The following is a 9,103-nucleotide window of genomic DNA, read 5'->3' as shown; positions in this document are numbered from 1 at the left end:
TGCTACTGTTAATGTCTACTGGCCACCTGCTGACAGTAGGGAATGGAGACGTTTATTTATTCATCTTCTCCTCTAACAAATTGTTCCTGAACACGGAGGATGTTCCATGTGCTGCCCTAGGAATCCAGGATGATGGGACTGATAAAGGTCGCTCTTGTGACAAATTCAACTCCGGCAGGAAGGGGGAGTGGGGCAGTGGACTGTGTGCCTGGGCAACTCTGTAGCATCCAAGGGAGGCTGTAACTGTGCCACATGTACCTTTAAAAGGCGAGAGTCATGGGAGATGTCAAGGTTGATGCAGATCACTGCAAGCTGCAGGGTAACTGGCTAGCTAGGCGAGGGAGGAGTAGGTTGGGCCTTTGCCTGGTCACTGGGGGCATTGGGCCTGGGGCATTGCTCCTTCTGGAGATGAGGAGAGTGCAGGCTTCACCCTCAGTATTCCCAGAACTTCCTTTGTAGCAAGAAATTCCCGGGCCAGATTTCTCTTCTGCTTTCTCCCTGACAAAAGTGGGAGTAGTGCGTAACAACCAAAGGCCAGGTCACCAAATCCAGATGGCAGGCAGACACCAACCTAATCTAACTGACCTAAACACTGTCAAAATGCAAAGGCAGGGAGGAGAAAATGAAAATATTGGTTAGGTTTGCAAGATGCCAGATTCCACTGAATCTAATAGGAGCACAGCTTTGAATACTGTAAAAGAAAAATCTAGTTATTGTGTATTAATTCATGTAAGCATCAGGGCGAGCCCATGGAGTGGATACTCTTAAGTTTTGTTTTACAAATGGGGAAACCAAGACATACAAAGTTTTAGAATATGCCCAGGACCCAAGTTTGTAAGGGTAACCAGCCCGTCAGGATTACAAACTCAAGCAGTCAAGCTTCAGAGGCATTGCTCATAAGGACGATGCTATTGAGGTGTAGTAACAGGGAGCTGCATTTGGGAAGAAAGCCCTCACTGGCAGTCAGAAGCGGACAACCCCAGTTGGCCAGCTCTGGTGTTAGAATGGTGAGGTGAGGCCGAGGCGGGTGGATCACAAGGTCAGGAGATTGAGACCATCCTGGTTAACATGGTGAAACCCCGTCTCTACTAAAAACACAAAAAAATTAGCCGGGTGTGATAGCGGGCGCCTGTAGTCCCAGCTACTCGGGAGGCTGAGGCAGGAGAATGGCATGAACCCGGGAGGCAGAGCTTGCAGTGAGCTGAGATCATGCCACTGCACTCCAGCCTGGGCGATAGAGCGAGACTCCGTCTCAAAAACAAAACAAAACAAAAAAAGAATGGCGAGGTGGATGAAATCCCAGGGGCAGCCCAAATCCAGCCATCTTCCAATTTTACAGAGGGGCCTAGGAATGAGGATCCCAGGGTCACAGAGTTTACTAAAGTAGATTGTAGTGCTAAAAGTGATGTAAAAAATCATCCTGGTCGGGCATGGTGACTCTGCCATTCAGGGGTCATGTCTATAAATTATAGGCCAGCGTTCTTTACAAAGGTATTAGTTAGAGATGAAGCTATTAGTTGGAAAAGATATGCATTCTTTCCTGATAGTATAATTCTCCTAAGAATATTTAAGGATTATTTTAAACTTTTGAATGTGACAATTAGTGTATAGTATATTGCCACAATTTTAAAATTGAACATAAAAAGTCATATATTTTCTTTCACTTTCCATTAAAAAAAAAATCCAGAATGAGTAACTGGAAAAAAAGGAATGAACTCTCTAAAGCATCAAAAATTTACTATAAGAGGAGAGAGATATGTTATATAATGCATAATTTACTTTAAAATGTTTTAGCATAAGCATTCTTATATACGTGTGTGCAAACTGATTTTAATATATACTCTGCAATTTTAACATTTTGAAGCCTTGCTCAGAAATGCAAACTTCAGGAGTGCTGCTATAAGTTATCAAAACTTTTTATTAGATCCTTGGCTGATTTTTCACCAGTAGTAAACATGGTTTAGGATCTGGGGTTGGATGTGCATCTTTGCAGGCACACCTGTCCTGGTGTGGACAGATGCAGGAGCCCGCTGAGCCCAGCATGCTCACACCCTCCAGAGTGGTGCCCTTGACTTGCAGCTGGGGATTTTCCAGCCAGTCCCTCTAGAAGATTAGCTAAACCCTACTGCTGAATTATTGGTGTATCTGCTTCACATGAACCTTTCATGATTTACTAGATAGTCTAAAGGGCACAAAGCAGGGCCTCACAGACTTTCAGGACAAGTTTGCATGCCTGTTTCTATATCTGCTTGCGTAGAAATATTTTGCACTATTCCATTTGAAGTTTGCCTTCCCTGTACATGCTACCCAGCAGAGATTGCCAGCGGGGTCCTTCCCTGTACATGCTACCTAGCAGAGATTGCCAGCGGGGTCTTTCAGGCCCTCACCTTCCTCCCTGTGATCATGGAAGGCTGCCAATAGCCACCGAGACCAGTCAGTTGTGAAGGGTCAACTGGCTTAAGCTTGGCCTTAGGAAAAATATTCCGTAAACTTAAAAAATTTAATATTGGAATCTCAAATTTTTAAAAATAGAATTGCACCACTGGTAGTATATCCAGGTGAGGTATTATAGATTTCAGGTACTCCTCTGCTCATTACTCACATTGTACCTGGTACAGCATGTCTGCTCAGTACCAGGAGACAGGAGCACCCAAAAGTGGCCTGTTTGCTTGGCCCATAGCTAATGCTAAAAGAACAAGAAGTGTATTTTTGATAATGATATTTATCATTATGATAAGTAGATTAGGGATTGGCAAACTATAACCTAGGGGGCAAATCTCACTTCCTATTTGGTTCTGTAAATAAACTTTTATTGGCACACAGCCACAGGCTTTTATTTACATTCCCTTTGGCTGCTTTCATGGGGCAGAGTGGAGTAGCTTCAGTAGACACCCTGCGATCTGCAAAACTGAAAATATTTACTATCTGGCCCTTTACAGAAAAAGATTCCCTGCCCCTCACATAGATGGATAGCCTTAGTTTCTCATCTCGTGACTTCTCGAAAAAAAGCCCTATTCATTTTGAAGTCACAAAACTGGCTTGACGTGTAAAATAGGTGGTACTTTAAAAAGCATTATAATTTGCAGTATGATTTAAAATTTGGTTTTATACTTCAGAGTTTGTAGAAATCCGAAAAGGGCAGTTCCATGAGAGGAGGAGAGACAGGGTCTTCAATGATCAGAGAGAGAGAAAGACAGATAGAGGAGACAGCGCAGTGACAGGACCCTTTCCTCTGCCTATGAATGAACCTGCCCCACAGCCCTTCTTCTGCTCCTCAAACACAGCAGTGTTCTGACCTCAGGACCTTTGCACCAGCCACTTCCTCCATCTAGATCACTTTTCTCTCAGGTGTCCACCAGGCTGGCTCCTTCTTATCACTCAGGTTTCAGCTCAAATGTCGCCTACTTGCAGAGACCTTTCCTGCTCACCCACTCCAAAGATTCATTCGCTTCCTGCAGACACATTCTAGAAAACATTACTCCTTGTTTATTTATTTATTTTTTCACTTCGTGTCACTCCTTAGATGAAATTATCTTGTGCTTGTTTAGTGTCAGTCATCCTGTTACAGTGGGTACCAAGGCAGACATGAGCAGGGCAGGAAAGGTTCTCTGCAAGGAAGTTTAGGCAAGCATCAGGTGATGGTCACATGGTTGTTAAACTGTCTCTCTAAAATAATAATTGATCACAGCCAGTGCCAGGGAAAGGCAGTCTCTCAATAGATAGAAAATACCCAGCCCTGTGCGGTGGCTCCTACTTGTAAATTCCAGCATTTTGGGAGGCGGTGGATTGCTTGAGCTCAGGAGTTCAAGACCAGCCTGGGCAAAGTGGCAAAATCCCATCTCTACCAAAATATGAAAAAAAAAAAAAATTTAGTCAGGCATGGTGGCGTTCACCTGTGGTCCCAGCTACTCAGGAGGCTGAGGTGGGAGGACTGTTTGCTGCTTGAGCCTGGGAGGTGGAGGTTGCAGTGAGCTGAGATCGCAGGACTGCACTCCAACTGGGGTGACAGAGTGAGACCCCATCTCAAAGAAAACCCTCCAAACCCTGAAGCTGGTGATCAGCAACTTCCCAATGAGACCTCAGGAGTTGGACTCAGGACTTGGGTGAGTGGGCTCAAGCACGTGCACTAAGAGGCAAATTGGTGGCGTTTAACTGGTATATATGACCTTCTTCTAGGAACACTCGACTGGTAAGAGGAAAATGCCTCAAGTGAGCATGTGCACAGTTTCAGTAAACACACTGCACATGAGGCCCCTCCCAGGTGCTGGCAGGCCACTGCTCATGCAGTCAGCTTGCCCAAAGGAAAAATCAAGGGAAGAGAGATGCACAACCCTGGAAGCATGCCAATGCATAAAACCCCTACTCAAAGGTCAAACAGGGCACTTGAATCTCTCAAGTTGCCCGCTTGGCCCTCTTCCAAGTTTACTTTACTTCATTTCCTTTCCTGCTTGTCCTGAGGAAGGATCCTTCCTCAGATGAATTCTTTCCTTTAAGAAGCAAGAATCACGTTGCTGCGGACCCATATGAATTCCCCACTGTTAACAATTCCAGACCCCATGAAAGGAGGACGCTTGTCTGTTTCACTCATCATTGTACCCACAGAGCCTAGGCAGTGCCTGGCACACCATGGGTCTTAAAGGAAAAGAATGAATTAATGGAATAAGTTAATGGAATGAGTTAAGTCCACTAATTAATTCATTGATAGAATGAATGAATGAATTGAATGGATTAATGAACAGTTAACCACCACACACACGGTAATTACTGAGTCCTGGGTCTCTGCTTCTTTCCCCACCCAGCCTGGCTTCACAGTGGTGAGCTGAAGGCAGAGCTTTTCCCGTTTATAGGTGCATAGGACCAATGATTAATTAACTTATCAAAAAGGGCTCTGGTTTGCCCATGCCACTTTCTTTAACTCCTATCTAGTTGCTTTATTCATTCAATATGTATGGGAGGTCCACTTGATATAGTTTGGCTCTGTGTCCCCACCCAAATCTCATGTTGAATTGTAATCCCCAATGTTGAGGGTGGGACCTGATGGGAGGTAATCAGATCATGGCGGTGGATCCTTTGTGAATGGTTTAGCACCATGCCTTTGGTGCTGTTCTCGTGATAGAGTTCTTATGAGATCTGGTTGTAGAAAAGTGTATAGCACCTCTCCTCATCCCTCTCTTACTCCTACGCTGGCCATGTAAGATGTGCCCGCTCCCCCTTCATCTTCTGCCATGATTGTAAGTTTCCTGAGGCTTCCCCAGAAGCTGAGCAGATGCCAGTGCTATGCTTCCTGTACAGCCTGTGGAATGGTGAGCCAATTCATCCTCTTTATAAATGGCCAAGTCTCAGATATTTCTTGAAAGCCATCTGAGATCAGACTAATACACCACTCTTTGCCAGGCACTTGAACTTGTGCCCTGAGGCAGCTTACAGTTCTGAGGGAGAAAGTAGTTAAACAAGCCATAATGATATGTGGGATGTGGCAGTACAGTGTGCCCAGGAAACAGGCAGGAAGGATGGTAGCCTTAATCTGCAAGGTTGGGGAAGCCTTCTCTGTGTAGGTTACCTCCAGCCCAGAGAGCTAGAGGGAGATCTGCAAAGAGGAGCAGGGGTAGGAGCAGATGGGGGACTGTTTTCTCAAGCAAGGCCCCAGGGAGGTGCTTTAAAGAACCTGCAGAGGTGCAACTGCAACTGAGCTTGCGGTGGAGAGCACAGGTGGAGAGGTGAGCTTGGTTGCCAAGGACTTCCGTGGGTGAAAACCGCTCGGACTTCAGTCAGCAAAGGGAGAAGCGCTTTAACTGGAGAGTGTGGGGTGAATTCCCCCACAGCCCATGGTAATCTTGACTCTGCAAGGGGAAGGGAGGCGAGTTTCTCCCCCTTGCTATAGACAGCTCCCCTTTGAGAGCCTCTAGCCTGCACTGTGTAACTTGACTGGCAGGTACTATAACTGATAGAATGATACCCGGGGCAGGCTAAAGAGGTTCTGGGACTTTTAGTGACGAAACCAGGAAAGGCCCAGACCATCCGAGACCAGTTGGCCACCTACCAGCAGGGCTGCTGTTTAACCCATATACATGAGTTATGGTCATGGTGGTTATTATACTAATGAAATCTTTCCCTATTTAGTGATTTAGTAAATAGCACCTCTTTAAGCCCTGGCCCTGTGTCCCCATACTCTTGGCAGTGTAGCCCACTGGCCCCAAACTCCTAGGACCTTCTTTCTCAGCTTCTAAAATTAAAGGAGTAACCCCTGGCACATCAGGGGCATGCATTCTTTCTGATTAGCCAGCGTCCATGCTGTATCTATTGATAAATGTCACCCTGGGTCACCTGTGTTCCATTGTCCTTCCTTCCGCTATGCCTTGACTGGGCTTGGAGCTCACTGCATCTCTCTGCCTCTCAAGATGCCCACCCAATAATTTACAGGGCAGCTGCCATCACCCTCCAAGATGGTGACCAATGCACAGTCTCAAAGTTTCTTTACATGTCCACCCTCTGGAGTTCCTATGCAGATGGCACCTGAGCCTGCTTATAGAAACTGGCATAAGATTCTGCATCAAGAGATGCCCACCAAATGCCACCTCTGACTCCTAAGAGTGGAAGTGAATCAACTCTGGCTGTAAAGTGTAAAAGTAGCCGCGTAGGTTTTTGTCCACGTGGATAGCTTGAGGCAGCATAATGAAAGAAACTAATCCATCACCTCTTTTATGTGAGACACTGTTTTTAAACAATGGGCAATATTTGAGATTTCCATGGACACTTTATTTTCCGGGTTATCAGTTTTCTCTCAGCTGTTACAGCAGCATTTCTCTCTGAGCCAGTTACTGCGGGAACTTCATAAATGTGCTTCTGAAGAAGGATTCTGCTTGTCCACCCTGTTACAGGTTGAAATGTGTGTTCAAGTTGTTCCTCATGCAGGAGGTTAGGGAGGTGACTGATCCCAGAGGCTTAGCCCTCTATGGTCCCAGTACAGTGAAGGGGTCCTCAAGGGGTGTCTTCAGGTTGGCTTCAGACAAGGGGAGACTCTGGCAGGAAACCAGGAGGGCAGGAGGGGAGTACGGTCTGGGCATTTATTCCTCAGTCTCCTGCTCTAAGTCGTAGAGTATTGGTGGTCCATCTTGCTGAAGGTGGACTCCTCTGCACAGGCCCTGTCCTGGCCCTGGGTTCCAGCGGGCACTCTCTCCGCATGCCTGCAGGCCTGGGGTGAGGGGAGGATGCAGAAGGGCTGCATCATTCCTCTCTGACCTCCTGAAACCCTGCCCACACCTTTGTAAAGAGCCCCTTCATTAAATGCTCCTTCAATTGTCCAGCTTGAGGGTGACCTCTGCCTCCCGCTGTGGGCCTGGCTGCCAAGGAGCTGAGGTGGAGCGATGTGATAAGAGGGAGGTCCCAGGTGATCCTGGGGGATGGGGATGCTGACAGTGCTGCCTGCAGTCAGGCAGCTCACAGGAATCCCTATTACTCCAGGGGCTCATGAGCTGTGTTCACGTCTGTTTCTCAAGGGTTGTGTACTAGTTTTCTGTGACTGCTGTAACAAATACCACAGACTGGGTGGCTTAAGCAACAGGAATTTATGTCCTCACCATTCTGGTGGCTAGAAGTCCAAGATCAAGGTGTCAGCAGGGTTGGGTTCATTCTGAGGCCTCTCTTGTAGAAGGTGACTTGTAGATGGCCACCTTTTCTCTGTGTCTTCTGTGTGTCTCTGTCCTGATTTCCACTTTTTATAAGGGCCCTGGCCATACTGGATTAGAGTCCACTCATATGACCTCCCTTTACCTTAATAACCTCTTTAAAGGCCCTTTCTCCAAATGCAGTCACATTTGGAAGTACTAAGGGTCAGGATTTCAACACACGAGTTAAGGGGGCACAGTTCAGTCAATAACACGTTGTAAGCCCCTCAAGGTCGAGGACAGTGTCCTTTGCAGCTCCGTCTCCAGGTGCCTGATTCCTGCCCTGTCACTCAATGCTTATCCTGCGGTGTGACCTTAGACAACTCCCTCCCCTCCTCTGCTTCCTCATCTGCAAAGTGAGAAGTGGGCTCTCAGCATGTGCTTCAGTGATTTTGAGGCACTCGAGGTGACACCACGGATCGTTTCTTATTTGCCTTTTGGACCAGCTGTGCTACATGATCCAAGCAGCTGTCTTGGCAATGTAAGCTGCCAGTCACGAGGGCCTGGCCAGGTGAGAGCTTGTACACAGTCCTCTTTTGTCTTCGGTGGAGGCTGCCAGGAACAACTCAAAACAGCCATCTGAATGATGCTGGCCAAGAGAGCCACCCTTGAATGCGATGGGGCAAACCCGGTTTTCTTATACTCTTGCCTCCCCTTATGACAAAGTTCCCCTGTGCCTGGCATGCTATTTACGCCTAGGCTGTCCCTTCTGCCTGAAGCACAGTTCCCAGGGACTCTCCACCCCTCTGAGGTGTGCCTCCCGCATCTTCCCAACTCCTCGGGTGGGCTCTGTCCCCTTGCCATTGCTCCAGAGCTTTTTGTCTCCCGTGAGTGGTGTGCTGTATGACACTCACCTTGTCAGGCATCACTTCCTCCACTGGGCTGTGAAATTCGGATCTGAGGACAGATAGTGTGGCCTCACCTGTGCCTCTTTGGAGCACACTTTGGGCACCTGGTGGGCACTCCATAAATGCTTAAGGAATGAATGAATGAATGGCCTGATCCCTTTTTCATAATGAAGTCCCTCAAATGTTATTCAGTGAACTTGCTGACAGTTTTTTAAATTTTCCTACACCAAATTGTCAGTTTCTTACCAACTTCTTCAACTGTGAGGGCTGAGGTCATGCTGGGAGAGGGCACAGGGAGGTGAGTCCATCCCCGCTGCTGGCCTGCAGGAGTCCCCTGTTCAACAGAGAAGCCAAGTATGTTACAAGATATGGTACAATATGTAAGAATCATGGAAAGGGGCTAGGGGAGCCATTATCTTGCCTGGGAAGTAAGAAGGGCTTCACAGAGCAGGGACACTTGGTTTGAGTTTTGAAGGATGGAAAGGAGTCCAGCAGGTAGAGAAATATGGGTAAAATGTTCTAGACACATAAAGAGGCTCAGAGTTGTAAGAAGGCTTGGCATCTCTGAGAAATGGCGAGCCGTCAGGTGCA

This window comes from Pongo abelii, chromosome 7 (assembly GCF_028885655.2).
Source record: "Pongo abelii isolate AG06213 chromosome 7, NHGRI_mPonAbe1-v2.0_pri, whole genome shotgun sequence".
Classification (NCBI taxonomy): Eukaryota; Metazoa; Chordata; class Mammalia; order Primates; family Hominidae; genus Pongo; species Pongo abelii.
This window is presented reverse-complemented; position numbering follows the sequence as displayed.